At 44.1% G+C, this 19,660-nt stretch overlaps 1 long non-coding RNA gene across 1 annotated transcript in view; it reads right to left on the reverse strand.

Annotated features, from left to right (window-relative positions):
• Window positions 1-19,660, reverse strand: part of LOC122466555 — a 68,097-nt gene that overhangs the window by 42,198 nt on the left and 6,239 nt on the right. The window contains exons 2-4 of the long non-coding RNA XR_006292171.1: window positions 5,968-6,140; window positions 2,442-2,586; window positions 488-632 (exon numbers count right to left, since the gene is read on the reverse strand). This is a non-coding gene — a long non-coding RNA (uncharacterized LOC122466555). The remainder of the gene's footprint in view (window positions 1-487; window positions 633-2,441; window positions 2,587-5,967; window positions 6,141-19,660) is intronic.

Raw genomic sequence — 19,660 nt, forward strand, 5'->3', positions numbered from 1 at the left:
TAATACATTTATTTTAATTTCTTGTCATGGGAGTAACAATATTTAGCACACTCCATTTATTCAAATACAAGAATCAATATGAATCTGTTAGAGGTTCCTTCTTAAAGAAATGCATTGCTTAGGGCTCACTCCTGTAATCCTTACTCAAGCAAAGCTACCATTAAATTAATGGGAGTTTTACCGGAATAAGACTGCAAAAGTGGGTACTCTGGGTCCAATCCAGAGCCTACTGAAATCAGCGAGATTCTTTTTATTGAGTTCACTGAACCCTGGATCAGGCCCATAGGACCAGTCATGCCACTGTTACGAATGCTGGTGGTCTTTAATGGGACTACTCATGGGAATAAGGATCACAGAGTTCTTAGGGTCCGAGCCTGCAAAATGCCCAGTGCCTCTTGTATGGTGCTGAGAACACACAGCTCCCACTGAAGTCATCTTGCAGGATCAGGCCATTAGTCTGAAACAAGTAAAGAAAGATAAAACTCACTTTTTCCTTTGTTTCATCCACAGGTATTTGGGAAGCGCGACCTGTAACCTGACTCCAATTTTTCACTCAGTAGGAAAATAGCCATTAATTGCAGTGCTTTTATGTCTGTTTAATTTTATTTAGTCTTGATACAGATGTGTGTTTTCTGGAAAAAGGGTTCATAGAAAATGAAATAAATTTGAATGATATATACTACAAGTGAAATGGAAATCTAATATTTTAATCATAAATCAGAAGTTTGCCTAATACTTTATCACAAATTCTAATAACACTACTTTGTTTGTTGCTACATGTTTATATAAAACAGGACCATGTCATATTACATGGCATTCAATTTCTAACATATACTGTTATTATGCCACACAATACAGGCTAATTTAAACTAATACTTAAACTAAGTCAGTATAGAAATAAAAGGCCATATTTTCTATTGCCTTTAGCATGTAGAGTTTTGGAGAACTTTCATTTTACTTATGAGTTATTCTTTTCCATATATTAAAGGGTAATAAAAATATTCTACCCATAGCTCTGTGTATTATTCCTTTATTTCATATTGAGGCTGGGTGGAGGGGAGAGTCAGAGGTAATTTAAACAATATTATTTTAGTAACAATGCATTTTCTTAACTATTTGCAAGATGCTTGAAGGATGTTTGAATGGAATAAAATAATTGAATTGTGTTTTTCATAACACTTTAATTAAACTAAAATGCATCACCACAATTAAAGAACAAAAGGGAAAACAAATCTGGAATGCAAAACAAATGAAAATAAAAACAATCTTGTTGCCAAGAGGGGAAACTCCAGACAACTTATGGGCTACTCAAATCCTGGGGAGGTTTTGTATTAGAAATCAAAATATAAAAATGCAATTAAATAGACTATGGAATTGGTATGATGCTTGTAGAAAGCTCCCTCATGCAAGAACTATTATATACTTTTATATCCAAAGTGCATCCCACCAGGGTGCTCAGAGACACATGTACAATATGATTAAAACCACACACACAAAATACAATTAAACCCATAGTTTAAATGAACACCATCTTAAAAGTCAAAATGAATCAGACATGGGGAGGTGGGAACTGTTAGCCCATTAAAGGATATAGAGACAAAAGTGTGGTGGGAGGGACCAAGAGCAGTCATACAAAAAATGTTTGTAAGGGGGGAGAAGATTAAAGGTGGAGTGTGAAGCACTGAGGTGCATGTGAACAGGGAGAGAAATCCAAAACTTGGGGCCAAAACCAGGAATGGTCTCTCTTTTCTTTTGAAATTCAGATCAACAGCTTTCAAAAACGCAAATTAAACAGCTGAGATTTTTGTAATAGTTTGAAAATCAAGAAACCAATGTAATGCACTCCCTGCAGCAAAAAATGAACATGCTTCTCTCACTGACTATTTTATGGGGTCACCAATGCGGAGGAGTTCAGTTTATTCATACATGTCTATCGAAAGGTGTGTTAGTCTGTATTCACAAAAAGAAAAGGAGTACTTGTGGCACCTTAGAGACTAACCAATTTATTTGAGCATAAGCTTTTGTGAGCTACAGCTCACTTCATCGGATGCATACTGTGGAAAGTACAAAAGACATTTTTGAAAGGCATTTATCCTGCTAGGAAATAAGAGGCAGAGTGTAAGGGACCCAGTCCTGAGAGAAGCCAAGTACTACCAACACAGAGTCAGTGGAAGCTATGACTGCTCAGCATCTCATAGGATCAGGCCTTTGAGGCTAATGAAATCATTAAATGGTCTGGTATCTAAGAATACAGGGTGGAATTTTCAAAATCACCTCAGTGACTTTGGAGTACAAGTTTCACTGAAAGTCATTTAGGCGCTTTTGAAAATCCCTCCATTTGTGTCAGTCTAACTCCCACCATTCCAGATATCACTGACTAGCATTCCAGCCATGTGGCCAAAATTAACCTTTACAAGCCATTACAGATTCCTATACTTAACTGCTTTGCTGGGTGGGGGCCTGAGTAGGAAGAGGGAGGAGCAGAATGTAGTGGCTGGAGAAGGAGGTAGGTGCAAGAAGCTGCAGCAAAATTCCCTGTCTCTTCATGACATTACTAAATCCAAACTTTACTCCAGCTAAGCGACCCTAATTTAAAAAAACAACAGGAAAAAACATAAAACATTGTTAACAGAGTTAGTGCAAGAGTTAAACTAATCTGTTTTTGCCAAGTGAAATGGAGGCTTTTCTATTGGGATTAGTAGGGGCGGTGGGGATGAGAAAATTCAGCCATCCCCAGCCTTAAAAAAAAAAAAAATGGGGGGGGCGGGAAAGGGGTGCAAGAACTTCTTAGTGAACCCCTCCCCTCCTCCCATCTCCAGAAAGACTGGGATTAAGGGAAACTGATAAACGAATGTGAGGAATACAACATGCATAGAGGCATCTGCTGCTTAGCCAAATATTTAAACACACATTAAGGCAATATTAACGGTGTGACTGAAAAATACAAAGGAAAGGAAATTCAGTATTAAGTCTTTTACTGTCCTATTATGCTTCAGCACTGCAGAGTTCAGAGTGCTGAAATACTTTAGCACAATGACCTGACTTAAAGATGAAGCAGAAGCCTTTAGCAAAATTCCTTTGCAAGACTACACTCATAGAGTTCATTTAATTTGTCATTTTTAAGGGCAATTGTTAGGGAAAGGAAAGATTTTTATGATGCCCACTTCTATAGATACAAGACACTGATCACCTGCATCACAGCCAGTTACTGGGGTTTAAAGATGCCATGCAATGTATATTATCTCCATCTGCATTACCATGTACTCTGTGGAATCATTCATCTCCAAGCAACAGATAGCATAGATCAGAGCCATTCAAAGATTTTATCTTAGACCCAGAAAAAAGAAAGAAAGAAAGAAGCAGAAAGAACCACTCTTGAGCTGCACAGAGGGAAAAACTGTTCTATTACATAACTCCAATTCCTGAAACATGCCTGAGCATGCCTGTCCCTGTAAACCCTATAATCAGACTCTTTCTTGGGCCTCTCGATCCCAAAGAGCACTTTGCACAAGCCTCTCTGTCATACAGGATATCCTAGGTGAAGAAATAGCTGGGGAAATTTTCTTCCACTACAACCCCCTTTCCAAAGCTTTCTCTAATTTGTCAAGGAGCTCTAATTGCTCTAATGATCTAAATGATCAACAATTACTCACTCCTGTTTTGTCCATGAGGGGAACAAGGGAGTAAAAAAAATCTCCTGTATTTTAAGTTTACCACAAACAAAAATAAATCAAAAGTTATGGTTTGGTTATGTTGAAGCAGGCCCCCCCAATACCCTAGCTAGAACCAGTCTGCTGCAATGTATTTCCTACTTTGGCTGTCCTAGCTGAGGTGACTCAGGCCTCTTCAGTCAGTTTTTTCCTCTCACAGTGACTGACAAGGGTTGCTTACATCAGGGAGGATTTTCCCCATCCTTCTACACTTCCTCTCTATTCTCTTCTCTCCGTTAATTGTCAGCTCTCTTCCTATTTTCCCTCTTGTCCATTTTATTCCCTACTTCTCCCCCTCCCCCCAGCCCAGTCTCCCTAATTCTTATCACCAGTCGTCAAGGTATTTCTCTCTTCCTCCCTGGAATCTGCTGCTTTTTGGTTGAGGGTGGGGCAATTCTCACAGGTCTCTCCTGTAAGTAGTACTTACTCACACAGGTGGAACCATCAGTGTCAGGTTTCTTATTCCCTTTCCAAAAGACGTCATTTTACCCACCGACATCCCCTCCCATCCAAAGAGGGAAAGTAAAGGGGAGAAAAGTGGAAGCAATGCTTTGTGAACAGCACTCATCTTGATTATACGCTGCTATTTTTTAAACAGCTATGAGCCAGATCCAGCAAATCTTTATGCATTTGACTTTACTCACAAGCAGTGATGAGCTGGAGCCAGTTCGCACCGGTTTGCGCAAACCGGTTGTTAAATTTAGAAGTCGGTTTAAAACCGGTTGTTAAAGGGTTGGGCAAACTCTGGCCCATGGGACCGTCCTGTCCGGCTTGCCTGAGCTCCCGGCTTGAGAGGCTCCCCTTGAGAATCCCTTTTTACTCACCCGGCGGTGCTCCGGGTTTTTGGCGGTAAGCCCCTCGCTCGCTCCAGGTCTTCGGCGGCACGTCAGCGGCACGTCCCTCAGTGCCACCGAAGACCTGGAGCGAGTGAAGGACGTGCCGCTGAAGTGCTGCCGAAGACCCGGAGCGACTGAAGGAACCGGTTCTTCAGATTTTGGCAGCTCATCACTGCTCACAAGAGTAATCCCATTGATTCCCCAAGATGGCTCTCTTTGCTTACACTTTTCCTAAAACCAATTGTAAAGGTTATGCTCATTCAGACCCCGATTCAAAAGAACATGTGAACAGGTGCTTAATTTTAAACACTGAATCAGGACCTCATAAAATGAACAGAAACAATAGCATATGAAAAATCATAAGTAAAAAATTAACCAGCACAGCCTGAATTTCAGGTGCCCAGCACTCATGGTCAACTGCTCAGAGTCAAAACTACACAGCAATAATTTTTCTTAGAAATTAAGCAATTCTAAATAATGAATAATTTTTCAAAAATTGTAAGTTACTTGCATTTCACAAAAGCAAGAAACGTTCAATTTACCTAATAAATCATTCGCTATAAATTATGCACTCAGCTTTGATTTCCTTACTCCCCAAAGTTTTGAATGTCTGGTCCCTTCCAGTCCTATTCTTCTATGATTCTATGTCCTGTTAAACAATTTTGTAGAGAAAAAGTAATTTGCATTGGGTTTCAAGATTACAAACCAGGGTGTTTCTAGAATTTTGCACATAATCTTATTTTCTGAATACTTTTTCATAATAAAATATAAAAAAGTAACAGGTCATGATTTCCCCACATTATTACATTAGAATCGGGGCCTAGTTTTGATACCTAATGTGGATGTAACAGCAATGAGGAATGAACACAGTCTGAGTCATAATCTCATTCTGTGGGACATTTTTCAGAAAGAATATATAGAAATGGAAACTCATAAGAACAACATAAGCTGCCATGCTACAATAAAATGTATGCTAGGTCAAGCATATATAAACAAAAATCATATTCAGAGTTAAATCTGAACTATGGTCTCCCAATAGATAGGCCCCTACTTTAAATGACAAAGGTATTTTTCATAATCATTTTTCTCATTATTTATAAATAACCCTCTTGAAAACTTTAAAAGGAAACTTGATCCCTGACTGACAGAAATGTTCCTGCTGTCAGGTGCATACTTGCTTTGTGATGTGGGCAGTTTGCTCACTCTGACCTCTACATTTTGCTGGTGATTGTATTTATATTTTGTTTAGAAAACACAGTACTGAAATATTTGTTTTGAACCATGACCCCTCCTGTCTTACCAGTATCAATCTTCACAGTATAACCAAAATACAACTCGGTGTTACCAGGCCCTGAAATGCCAGGCATCTTAAGCCTAGTTGTTAAGACTTGCATATATTCCCATTTTGTAACTGTACTTACTTTTACTTGATTTTTCTTACTGTAGATTATCATAAATTCCGCCTTAATAAATCAAGCAGACTAGTGAAGTCTGCTAGTTCAAGGCTTTCAGCTAATCTTCAGTCCAACTTTCCCTCTTACAGATGGAGTTTCTCTCTTTGCAGCACCAGGGACACGATGAGACCATTATCTTTCTAAAAGAAAAGAGAGGTCATTCATAACAAGGTTTGGGACTGATGTTTTGTATTACAATTGCTGGAATGCAGTTAATGTCACTGTGTACTTGTGCAATAGCTCCTCTGTAAAAGCATTTTAAGGTATGTAAGAAGACATTAAAATCTATTTTCCAAGCCATTATATCTCATCTAAATCTAACTTTGTTACATGAATCCACATTCTTTTATTAATACTTTTTTTGTTTAATTGGAATATATTTTATGATCTATGCATGAATGCCTATTATTAGCTTACATTTATATAGAATATTTTATTCCACGGTATTTTTACAAACTTTATTCCCGATTTGGCAATCAGATCTACGTGAGCAAATCATTGCATCCACATGCTGCCCGATGGAAACCAGTGGGTGAAATCCACTCCATCCACACAGAGCCCAAGCATTTGGCCTCTAGGCAAGTGGAAGAGATGCCACCTCGCAACCCAAAGGCCAGTGTGCAAGGCTACTACACCAGCCACAGCCACTCTGCTCAAGTCACTTGAGGATTGTGTCACCTGAGCCATCCCCACTGAGGCCTTCTCTCCAGCCCACATATTCCCCTAACATTCATCTTCCTCTGTACAATCTATACAGGGGCTTAAGTAAAGTGGAGAGTCTTACTTTGATCCTGCAGACCACAACAAACAAATCTCAACCCATATGAATGTCCGTAACTGCCAGAGACCCAGGATATTCTTGCCCAAACAAGAGCATTAGCTATGTATTATTCGCACATGTTAAAAAACAAACAAACAAACAAAACAAAAACCTTCAGTAGTCCAATCAGGGAGCAGAAACAAGTCCATATGACTTAGGTGATGACCAATCATACACCACAAAAAGTAAATAACCAAAGTAATCAATTCAAGAGCAACCTATAAAGGTGAAAAGCGTCATCCTATGCTGTTTAGAACACACATTTGAATAATTAATACATTTCACAACTCAAAACTGTTTCACAAACCATCTTCCAAACAGAAAAAAAGTACTAAAATAGTGCCTGCCATATTTTGAAATTCAAACAATTCTAAATAATATAGCAGTAATTATATATAGCTACAAAATTATCTGGAGCTTTGGACATTCAGCTGACACCATAAAAAAAACCTAGCAGCATAATTTTTGATGCTCCATGAATATTTCTGGATTTCAACAAAACAAAACAAAACAAAAAAAACCTAAACAAACAAACTCAGATACCAAAGCCTGACAAGTCCATTTACAAGACAGAATGCTAAGAAATATAATTTAGTGTTTAATTTTAATGTCAAATATTTTAAATTAAAAAAAGATGCTTTCACAAACAATGAAGGTTTCAGAGTAGCAGCCGTGTTAGTCTGTATCCGCAAAAAGAAAAGGAGTACTTGTGGCACCTTAGAGACTAAGACATTTATTTGAGCATAAGCTTTCGTGGGCTACAGCTCACTTCATCGGATGCATTCAGTGGAAAATACAGTGGGGAGATTTATGTACACAGAGAACATGAAACAATGGGTGTTACCAGTCTTTATTCAAGCCTAAGTTAATTGTATCCAGTTTGCAAATTAATTCCAATTCAGCAGACTCTCGTTGGAGTCTGTTTCTGAAGTTTTTTTGTTGAAGAATTGCCACTTTTAAGTCTATAATTGAGTGACCAAAGAGATTGAAGTGTTCTCCGACTGGTTTTTGAATGTTATGATTCCTGATGTCAGATTTATGTCCATTTATTCTTTTACGTAGAAACTGTCCAGTTTGACCAATGTACATGGCAGAGGGGCATTGCTGGCATATATCACTTTGGTAGATGCACAGGTGAACGAGCCTCTGACAGTGTGGCTGATGTGATTAGGCCCAATGATGGTGTCCCCTGAATAGATATGTGGACACAGTTGGCAACAGGCTTTGTTGCAAGGATAAGTTCCTGGGTTAGTGGTTCTGTTCTGTGGTTGCTGGTGAGTATTTGCTTCAGGTTGGGGGGCTGTCTGTAAGCAAGGACTGGTCTGTCTCCCAAGATCAGTGAGAGTGATGGGTCGTCCTTCAGGATAGGTTGTAGATCCTGGATGATGCATTGGAGAGATTTTAGTTGGGGGCTGAAGGTGACGGCTAGTGGCGTTCTGTTATTTTCTTTGTTGGGCCTGTCCTGTAGTAGGTAACTTCTGGGTACTCTTCTGGCTCTGTCAATCTTCTTCACTTCAGAAGGTGGGTACTTTAGTCGTAAGAACGTTTGATAGAGATCTTATAGGTGTTTGACTCTCATGTGCAGGTGAACGAGCCTCTGATAGTGTGGCTGATGTGATTAGGTCCTATGATGGTGTCCCCTGAATAGATATGTGGACAGATGATTTCAACAATTTCCATCCCACCATCAACCTCAGCCTGGACCAGTCCACACAAGAGATTCACTTCCTGGACATGACGGTGCTAATAGGCTATGGTCACATAAACACCACCCTATACCGGAAACCTACTGACTGCTATACTTACCTACATGCCTCCAGCTTTCATCCAGACCACACCACACGATCCATTGTCTACAGCCAAGCTCTAAGATAAAACCGCATTTGCTCCAACCCCTCAGAAAGACACAAACACCTACAAGATCTCTATCAAGCGTTCTTACAACTACAATACCCACCTTCTGAAGTGAAGAAACAGATTGACAGAGCCAGAAGAGTACCCAGAAGTCACCTACTACAGTTCAGGCCCAACAAAGAAAATAACAGAATGCCACTAGCCGTCACCTTCAGCCCCCAACTAAAACCTCTCCAACGCATCAGCAAGGATTTACAACCTATCCTGAAGGATGACCCATCACTCTCACAGATCTTGGGAGACAGACCAGTCCTTGCTTACAGACAGCCCCCCAACCTGAAGCAAATACTCACCAGCAACCACACACCACACAACAAAAACACTAACCCAGGAACCTATCCGTCCAACAAACCCATTGCCAACTGTGTCCACATATCTATTCAGGGGACACCATCATAGGACCTAATCACATCAGCCACACTATCAGAGGCTTGTTCACCTGCATATCTACCAATGTGATATATGCCATCATGTGCCAGCAATGCCCCTCTGCCATATACATTGGCCAAATCGGAAAATCTCTACACAAAAGAATTAATGGACACAAATCAGAAGTCAAGAATTATAACATTCAAAAACCAGTCGGAGAACACTTCAGTCTCCCTGGTCCCTCAATTATAGACCTAAAAGTCACAAGACTACAACAAAAAAACTTTAAAAAACAGACTCCAACGAGAGACTGCTGCATTGGAATTAATTTGCAAACTGGACACCATTAAATTAGGCTTGAATAGAGACTGGGAGTAGATGGGTCATTACACAAAGTAAAACTCTTTCCCCATGCTTATTTTTCCCCCTACTGTTACTCACACCTTCCTGTCAACCTTTGGAAATGGGCCATACTGATTATCACTACAAAAGTTTTTTTTCTCCTGCTGATAATAGCCCACCTTAACTGATTACTCTCATTATTGTTGGTATGACAACACCCATTTTTTCATGTTCTCTGTGTGTGTGTGTATATCTATATCTATCTATCTTCCTTCTGTATTTTCCACTGCATGCATCTGATGAAGTGGGTTTTAGCCCACTAAAGCTTATGCTCAAATAAATTTGTTAGTCTCTAAGGTGCCACAAGTACTCCTTTTCTTTTTGCTGATACAGACTAACACAGGGCCATTTAGGGATCTGGGGCAAAAATTGGGGATTGGTCCTGCTTTGAGCAGGGGGTTGGACTAGATGATCTCCTGAGGTCCCTTCCAACCATGATATTCTATGAAACATTATACAGTTATTGCTACTCTGAAACTTGATTTTAATGGTGTTTCACTTCTCAGAAACACGGTTTAACTGAATGCAAGCTTTCTCCCCTTAGCACATATTCACAGTTGTAAACAAATTTCTTCTAAGTGTGCCTGTACTAGTTTTCATATAACTGGGGTGAAAGGCAATTATAACTCCTCTAACTCTTTTTCAATTCTGCCAGGAGCACTTTAAAAAAATCTGATAAGCAATACCAGTAGAAGCCAGCCTATACCAACCACATCACAGAGCTCAGTCCTTTATTTTCTTAGGGCATACTGGGCACATTCCTCTTCTGGGGAAGGAGGAGGCTCACTGTTCTCTGTAATTACTCTCTGTCCCTGACACAGGAGGGGCAGTGATAGGCTCACTCCAAAGAAGAGAATAAAGGGAAAAGCGGAGAGATCCCAGAGGAGCTCCCAAAACATTCATATCTTAATTAACATTCAGTATTCTTCAAGCTAAATGGACAGGACAAACTGCATGCACTGTACAGCCAATTCACTCAAAACATTACACACTTTGCACTGGTGTACACAATGAGCCAGGCCTTGTAATTCTAACAACTGCATTTATGTAGGAAAGATCCCATGCAGAAACAACATATCATGGCCAAGGTTTTCAACTGGGGGAGCATAAAGTCAAGCACCATGGCCAAATTAAATAATTTTGGGGCCCTGTGCATTATGGAGATTGCCCCCCCCCCTTTCCTTAGGGTGAGAGGCCCTGGATGGGAGGTTGGGCCCTGCCTGCAGTGTGGTTGGCCCCTGTGGGATGAGGGTTGGGTTCTGCCTCCAGGATGAGGAGGCCTGGAGTGTGAGGTTGGAAAGCGAGCCTGTTCCTTGCCCTGGCCTGTTGGCTGTCCCCCCAGCGTTCAGGCAGGGCAAAACTTCAGTGTACTGCCCCCACCACCACTCAAATTTGGCCCAGCCACCCCTCCAGCAAACCTATTGAGGGGCCAAGTCTGTTCAGGCAGGGAGTGGGGCTGATCCAAAGTGCCAAGTAAGGCAGACACCATGGAAGTGCTCCCACTCTGGGCCTGATATCAGGGTATATGTGTTAACCAGGTCAAGAGTTAGCCCCTCCACACAGACCCGGAGGTACAGCAGGCATCCTGGCATGGCCTTGGCAGCCCCCAGCACCTTGGGCTGTAGGTCTGGGGAAAACAGGGTGGCTACCCCCACCCGAAAACTTCAGTGAAGTTTTTCAGTGAGGTGGTTGAAGTACATCCCATCTCTCCTTTTCAGCCTCCAGCTGGCTTTGGTAGCTGGATTGGTGAAAGTCTCCTGCAAGAAGATCACAGAGTACCTGGCACCTGTGGAAACTCACCCTACAGCCTCTGATGTGAAGTGATGCAAAGGTGGTGGGTTTCATCTGAGAGGTAGAGGATCCTCATGGCCAGGAATGCCACATGCCCCCACCGAGCCACACAGCAATCCATGGTTGATTTGATCCCAAAGGCGATCAGGGAATCGTGGAAACTGCGGGCCCACTGGTAGACTGTGGCCTGGCGTCCTGTTTCCTGGTCCTCTTGCCTTCCCCCATCAAGGCCCTCACAGCTTGGAGGATGAAACTGAAATCCCCTCACTGCTGGAGAGCAAACTGCACCTTCCCCTGGAGCCACATGTGTCTGTAGGGTGACCAGACAGCAAATGCGAAACATCAGGACGGAGATGGGGGTGTAATAGGAGCCTACAGAAGAAAAAGACCCCAAAATCGGGACTGTCCCTATAAAATCGGGACATCTGGTCACCCTATGTGTCTGCCAGGAACTGGCGCAGCTCATCCCACAAAGTGTCTGAGGCACAGAGCTCTGTAGCCTCCTCAGTCAAGCCCAGAGACTCCCAGCTGTGCTTCATCTGGGTCCCCTTAGCACCTCTGCAGCCTAAGGGCAAGGGCATGCTGGGACACATGTCCCTGCCCAGGTGCCAGCTCAGGACAGGGCTGCAGGCTAATTCACTCATGTGCTAATAGAAACCAAAGGAGTGTCAAAAGGTGTTGTAGTGTAATCAGGCCAATTCACTTGTGTGTTAGTTTTGTTCAAAGGAAATGTTAATGGTATTGTCTTCACTGATCTATAACCTGTTGATTGCTATCACATTACATTTTGTATATCCCTGTAACTAGTTAACCCTAGATCAAAAGTGTGTGGTAGTGTTAAGATGAGAATGTACTTGATGTGTAAACTTCATGAAAACTAATGAAGGATTGTTGTTTGCAATTACATTACCTTTCATATTGTGTATATCCCTGTAATTAAATTATCCATCAAAGGGGAATGGTGCCTTGGAAATGTAAATGAAGAGTGCTAACTTCAAAGCAAGGGCCTTTTGTTCCACAATGGGAATTCACAGGCTCAATCTGCATTTCCTACTCATCAAAACCCAGGTGGTTAAAGACAGTGTTCAGATTATTTTCTAGAGAAGCTATAAAATAGATTTCAAGGGATGATCCGGTATCTCTCTGACTGTTTGGACTCTTACAGGGAAGATACCAAATGCAAAGTGGAGCTCCCCAGAAACATCGAGGTTCCCTGAAAAGACTTTTGGGAAACTAGCAGTGTATTACATCAACCACTATGATTTTGGACTTACAAACTTTGACTCTGTTATTATATTTTACCTGCTTTAACCTCTCAATAACTCTTATTCTTAGCTAATTAACCTATTGTTAGTTTACGATAGAACTGGCTGTCAGCACCGTCTTTTGTGTGAGATCCAGAGTACCAACTGGTATGGGGTAAGTGACTGATCCTTTGGGACTGGGAGTAACTTGATGTGGTGTGATTTTGTGTTTCAGTAACCTTTTTAATCACAAAGTTCAGTTTGTCTGGGTGGCAAGATAGGCTGGAGTGCCTAAGAGGACTGTCTGGGACTCCATGGTAAGACTGGTACTGTATAGTGATCCAGGAATGCACAATTGTTACTGGCTTGGTGGAATCTAATTATAGAATATACCACCAGTTTGGGGGTGCCTGCCCTGTTTTCTGACAGTCTGACCTAAGATTGGCACTCACAGTTGTGAGCCACTCCAGACAGCATGACTATGCATACCCCTTCCTCTGTGGTAACTGAACCCTGAACAGCATCACCCACTCCGCATTGTCCACCTGAGCTCCCAACACAGGAGCGGCGGAGGGAGTACATCAGCCCCGAATGGAGCAAGGAAAGAGAATACAAAAACCACCTCCCAAGGATCACCGCCTGAGAAAGGAAAGAGGACAACCTCAGGGGAAGCCGCAGCCTGGGAGGTAGAAGGGGAGGGGTCAGGAGTGGATAAAGATCCCTGGCAGCTGAGCCACCAGGGTGCAGCACCACCTCACTTGGCACAGAGGTCATTTGGGCAGATGCAGGGGGCTCCTCTATGACACTGGGCCTGGGTGCCAGGATGGGTTTGACATCTGCAACCTTGGCATCAGATTGAAGACTGAGTCAGGGCCCCTCAGCTGCTCTGGGAGCCACTGTCCTGTCTTGGAAGGTGGGGGCACGTGCCCTGGAAGGCTCTGACCGTGGCTGTTCGGCACCAGCCATTGCTGGAACCAGCTTGGTGGCCAAAAGCTGGACAGGTGGAAAAGGGAGGTGATGCCCCAGGAATGCGAGCAGGGGCAGCACCCCAGGCAGTAAGCTGGGGAAGGAGAAGGTGGTGCCACGATGGACTCAGCGCCCAGTCCGAGGCCCCCAGGCAAAGGGTTGTTCTCCCCCTGGGTTACAGGGGCCAGAGCCTTGCTCTCCTCGACGTTCATTCAGAGACCCCACCTGCCAGAATGGGGAGACAGATGGTGAAAGGTGGGGAGGGGGCCTCCCTCTAATGCTTCCTCCAGGAGGGTTCCAGGAGGGGACAGCATTGGCCCCCTCCGGTGCCAGAGCCTCCTTGGCCAGTTCCACTCATTAGACTTTCTTGGGGGCCATGGATTCAAGTCCAGCAGTGGCCCCCCAGAGGTCTTACAGGAGGCCTCCTCCCCACCCTCAAGGGCAAGGTGCTAGGCCAGTGACTTAAGTTTATCGAGCTTTCCCCCATCACTAGTACCCAGCCCTCCTTGGTGGTATTGTTGGAGGGCCGGCTGACGGGGGTAGGTCCAGGGACAAAGGTGATAGGATTGGGTTTAGGGGGGATGGAGATGGGGAAGCAGGGGGAGAGATGCTCTCCTCCTGAGATGGGCCCTCTCCTGAGCTCCTGGATGTCCTAGATACCCCCTCCTCCAGGGACCTCACCGGATAGATTTTATCAGCAGCAGGGGCCCATCCACTCAGCTTGGTGTGATGAGAGGCCACCCCTGGTGCCCAAGCGGGATCAATGGTTTGAGGGAGAAAACGGGCAGGTAGGGTTGCCAGCAGTGGCAGGGCCAGCACCCTTCCAAGCATCAGGGAGCCCATCATCCCTCCTTGCCAGGCTGAAGGACAGCCCCTTTGGAGGTGCCCAGAAGCCTTACAGAGGAAGCACCGAGCCTCCCCTGATGAGTAGTGGTCCTGGCATAAGGCTCCCTGAGTGGCACCTGGAAGGACCTCTCCAAGCTTCCTCCACTATACAGCACCACTGGCATCTGGATGGTAACTTGCTGGAGGAACAAGAGGATGAGACAGAGAGTAGGGTCCTTACAGCTCAGCAGGAGAGAGCTGATGGTTGGCACCAGCTTCCCCAAGGTGGAGAGGGGAAGCAGAAGGGCAGTTTTTGGAGGAAGGGCAGGATGGAGTTGACGACCACCGATACATCCAGGTCCTCCAGGTGTTCAAGTGGGGATGCCCCCCCACTGAGATGCCTTTTTCCATCACCTCTGATCCCAGGAAGAAGACAACCTTCCCATATAGCTTAGAAGCTGCCACAATGGCCAGGGACCCCACCACCTGGACCAACAGCTGCATGTAGGTTTTGACACAGAGCAAGGCAGCCACCAGGAGACAATGGACCCTGTGCTTCCTAGTCAGGGTGGGGAAGACACCTTGGCTGCCATTGATGGTAGAGGAGGTGGTGGCAGCAATTGTGGGAGTGGTGGGCCACATCAGATGGGGTGGCAGGCAGGACCAGGGCCACCTGGGCACATGCTCTGGCGGCTGAGGAGTAAACCTCTCCGGAGCTGGTGGAAGGAACACCAGGGGGAGGGAGAGCTGCAGCCAATGGTGGGGCCATACTAGTAGTGGCTGACGCCATGGAAATAACCTTCTGGTCTGGGCTCCTGCCTATTTTCCGCCCCTGGAGCTTTCTGCTGGCTGAGGTGGCTCCCTGGATGGTGCTGTTGGGAGGTTTGGCAGTGAAGTCCCTGCGCGCACCTGCTGCTCTATGCTGTTGCGAGTGTTAATGGTATTAGCAGAGATGTTGGTAGCCATGGGGCGGATGGGGGAGAAACCTTAGGTGGGGCAACAATGGTGGCCAGGGGTCTCCCCCCCATCCCCCATAGACAAAGCCATGGGAGCGGAAGCTTTGTGCATGGCCAAGTCAGGGTCCACCCTCAAAGTCAGGTGATGGGATCAGCCACCAGAGAGCAGAATAGGAATAATAAATAGAAACATGGAGGTGGAGAGGACAGAGGCTCACAGTTCCTCACCCACCCATCCCGCACTAAGCTGCATGTGAGGGGAGGAGGGTGCAAACAGAAACTGGAGGACTAGTGAAACAAGTAAAAAAAAGTGGGAGTCGCATGGGGGGGAGGACCCGGATTCACTAAGAGTGAAGGGCAGATGTAAGCACGAAGGGGTGCAGTGAATGGGATAACAAACAAACGTTGTGGGGGGCGGGGTCTCACAAGCACAGAAATGCACAGGTGCACAGAGGCAGGAGGGAGCAAGCAGTAAGGGAAGCAGCAAGGGAAGGCTGGAGAAAGGAGATACCATACCCTGGGACATCCTGGGCAGAGCTGGGAGGGCAACAAACAGCAATGGGCAGGGGGCTGGGCAGGTTGCAAACAACGAAATGAGGGCTGGGCAAGACAAGTAGCAAGCAGCAAGCAGGGGGAGGCCCACCAGCCCACTGCAAACTGAAGGACGTCAGGGAAAGGAAAGTCTGGGAAGGTTGTGCGGGGGGGGGCACGTGTACCCACAAGTGCTTCTGAGGCTGGAGAGTCTCTGCTGCTGCACTCCCAGGCTGGATAGGTGGAGGCAGGCAACCAAATGGAGGCAGTCCACAGGTGGTCTTCGGAGAGCGGATGGACTGCGGCAGAAGGCTCCAAGCCCCTTCCCTCCGCCCCAGCAGCAAAGCAGCAGGGGTGGCACAGTCCCAGCAGCACTGGAAACTCCCACCCAGAGTCACAGGTGTGCAGGGAATGAGGCGGGGGACAGTAGGAAGAGAAAGGGGGGTTCGGTGTTTAAGGCAGTTGAATGCTGCCCTGGCGAACTGGAGCCAATCCCTGCCTCCACCACAGTGTTCCTTCCTGATGCTGGGCAAGTCACTTAAAATCAAAATGCTCACATTTGGCCACTAATCGTGTGTTCCTCACTTCTGGGTGGCAGGGGCCCAATGTAAGACACCTGGAGCCAAATGACCATTAGGAAATTAATTTGCATTCAGTACATTTTGGATGGTGTGTATTCAACAGGTATGGGGCAAACAATGAATGAGAAGAAATGATGGTTAACTACTTATTTACTGAACAAGGCAGGGGATCTGTGGGGAAAAGATCGTATGTGATCATTTAGTTAATGACTTCTCAAAATGCAGACACGCAAGAGGGTTGAGTTTAGATTTCACTTTTGTGGTGGGGGGGGTGTTAAATGTAATTCTAATAAAGTCAATTATTTAGTGTTAGGAAAAAGCCTTCCTTTCCCATTATCATGATACTCATTTGCACAGCAGAATGACACTGGTTCTTTATTCAGGGAAGCTCTAAGACAATGCAAGCAATAGCAGGGTTAGCCCTTAGTGAAGCAGAATGCACCATTTGTGCACATGTTCGTTTTATTTCGGTTGAGCCACAGGGTGCTTCACAAACCACAGTGCACATGTTTAGTCATTAATAGCTTTTCTATTGAAGATCACTAACCATGTCTCAGCGACATAACTTAGCACTATTACAAAAGGCTTTACGCAGCAAAAAATAAACCAGATGCAATTCAATAAAGCAGTGGAGCACAGCAAACGGGACACATTGCAAGGTCAAACTCATCCAGTCAAGACATCTACAAAAGCTGACAAAGAGGAAGCCATGAAAATGCAAGCTGCCTGCGGAAGTCTTGTTTGATTTCCCTGTAAGTTACATAGGCTTTTGCACATTACCCCAGTAAAGTGCTGTCACCATCAAAACTGCCTCATCAAGTTATACTGTATCTGTTCTTCCCTATCAGCCACAGAGCAATTTCTTAAAGAAATGCTCTCAGTGTATCTCGGTGGGGTGGGCATTACTTACATATGCTTGAGAATATGTTGGCACATTTTCAGAATGGATTTTAATATTATTTTTAAAGAATCCATTAATTATTAAAGCAGCTCCAAACAACATTGTGGTTAACATGCTGGCAGACAGTGACACCTTCTTTACACTAGCTTTCCCACCCTTGCTGCCATGGTGGAACTGAGCGGGCAGTAGCAGGAGTGGGAATTTAATACCCCTGTCCTGGGATTGACCTCACCTGGCTACATTATGGTAAAAACTACCGAGCTTTGTCTCCACTAGTATTTTACAGCAAGATAACTCATTTCTGTTCATTGTCTTGCTGTAAAAAACAAAACAAAACGCACACACTATTTTTTGGCAGTGAAGATATAGCCTTAAATATTGGGGGGGGAGGGGTTGGAATATTGCCTTCCCCTGAGTATTTTTAATAGATCGATATCATCTGTGGAGACAAGCTAGCACACACTAGGGTCTGGTCCACACTGAAAAGTTACATCAGTGTATCTATGTCCATCAAGGGTGTGAAGCCATAGTTAGGCATGTGATGCTGACAGACCAGGTGCCAGTTCTTGCCAAGGCTGTATTGAGGCTTGCATTGAGCTTCACCAATCAAGTACATTTGCTGGTAGTTTCTGGCTGTCCTGATATTTCCTTCAGCAAATAAGCTATTAGAAGTCAGGGCATCTAGATGTCTAGACTAGAGACATCTGGGGTAAACTTGTTTTGCACCAGCAAAATGTGTTTACATTAGGGGTTTGCACTGATTTATGTACAGATCTACATAGATGTATTATAGTGGTACAAATTCCCCTAATCTAGACAAGTCCTAAATATTCACATGTTAACATTGTGGCTGAGGCTCACACCTCTCTTGCAGCTATTATTTCAGTTTGATTTGTTTGGCTGTGTACTAAAAGAAAACTGTTACATTATGACAGCTCTTTTTGCAATTCAAAGAGCTAGCAACTTCCATTTATTATTCATTACAATGCCTACCACAATGGGGCATGGATATTTTTCAGAGCCTATAATTACCGTAATACAAATTAACAAAGAAATTATTTATTGATCATGGGCAGAGTGCTTGGCATGGTACAGATTTAAAGGGAAACATGATCCCTGTACATATACATCTTCAGTGTGCCCACCACTGTGATATCAAGGTTCCTATCCGGAGGGATTTACAACACTATTTAAAAATTAAAACTTACATTTTGGAAAATAAAGTCTATAAGTCTCTCTAAGTTGTCTCTAAGGACCAGATCCTGCTCCAATTAAGGCAGTGTCCTAGATTCTTTGCTGCATTGGCTTTACATTTGGCACAGCAAAGTGGGAGCCATCAGAGCACTAGTTACAGTTCCCTGATTCTCTGTTCATCGGGTACTGGTTAGAGCAACCTCAGGACTCTCAAGCCTGCACCAGCTGGCAAGTTTCCAAGGATCATCTGCCAGCTAAGCATAGCCAGAGTGCAGCACACTCTACCTCCTTGCTGCCCTTCCACATCTGCATCATACTCCTTGTGCTATCCTGGCTCTGAGCCCACTGAGAAATTCCTCCTGAATCTGGAGGTACCCTTAGTAGGAGAGTCAGGCCTACATTATGCACTTCCCCTGCATTGTAAACAGGATGGAGAGGATAGCCCAATGAGAGTTTTGCCATTGACATTTGGAAAAGTTCAAAAGTATGCAGGCCTATTAATCTAACAATGAACACAACCCATCATTCTAAAAGCCAAGTGTTTTCCATTATCACCATGATCAACACTTTTGTGGATGTGACTTTTACAACCAAATAAACAAAGCATTATTGATGAAGCTAGCATTCCTTTGTAAATTAGACTTGATTTTTAAACAGTCTTCACCCTCATCCCCAACACAAATATGTGTACATCCCATAGGTGGTAATCTGATTGACTTTAAGGATTTAAATTGCTCTATTTTGCTTTTACTCTCAAATGCATAGTAACTTGTGCTGTTACAAATGCTTTTAAATTGCTTATTCGGTGAGTCTCCTTAGTGCATTTCATTTCTCATCTGTTTAAAAGGTGACTTCCAATACTTCAGAATATGAAAATAGTGGGCTTTTAAAATATGTGTATTGGTCAAGTTCAAATAGTGACTATGGGCTATACTGTCCCCTTTTAAGGCTACTTCTGTGTAGAGGACTGTTTAGGGTATATCTGTACAGTAAGTGAAGGTGTGACTGTATTGCAGGTAGGCAACCTTTGCTAGCTTTAATCTAGTTAGCCGTGCAAGTAACAATAGTGAACCTCAGGCTTCCGTGTGGGCTAAGCACCCCATTACAAGGTTGCCAGAGCCCTGGATATGGACTGAGGTGGCTAATTTTCACTGAAGTCTGTGCCA

This window comes from Chelonia mydas, chromosome 7, assembly GCF_015237465.2.
Source record: "Chelonia mydas isolate rCheMyd1 chromosome 7, rCheMyd1.pri.v2, whole genome shotgun sequence".
NCBI lineage: Eukaryota > Metazoa > Chordata > Testudines > Cheloniidae > Chelonia > Chelonia mydas.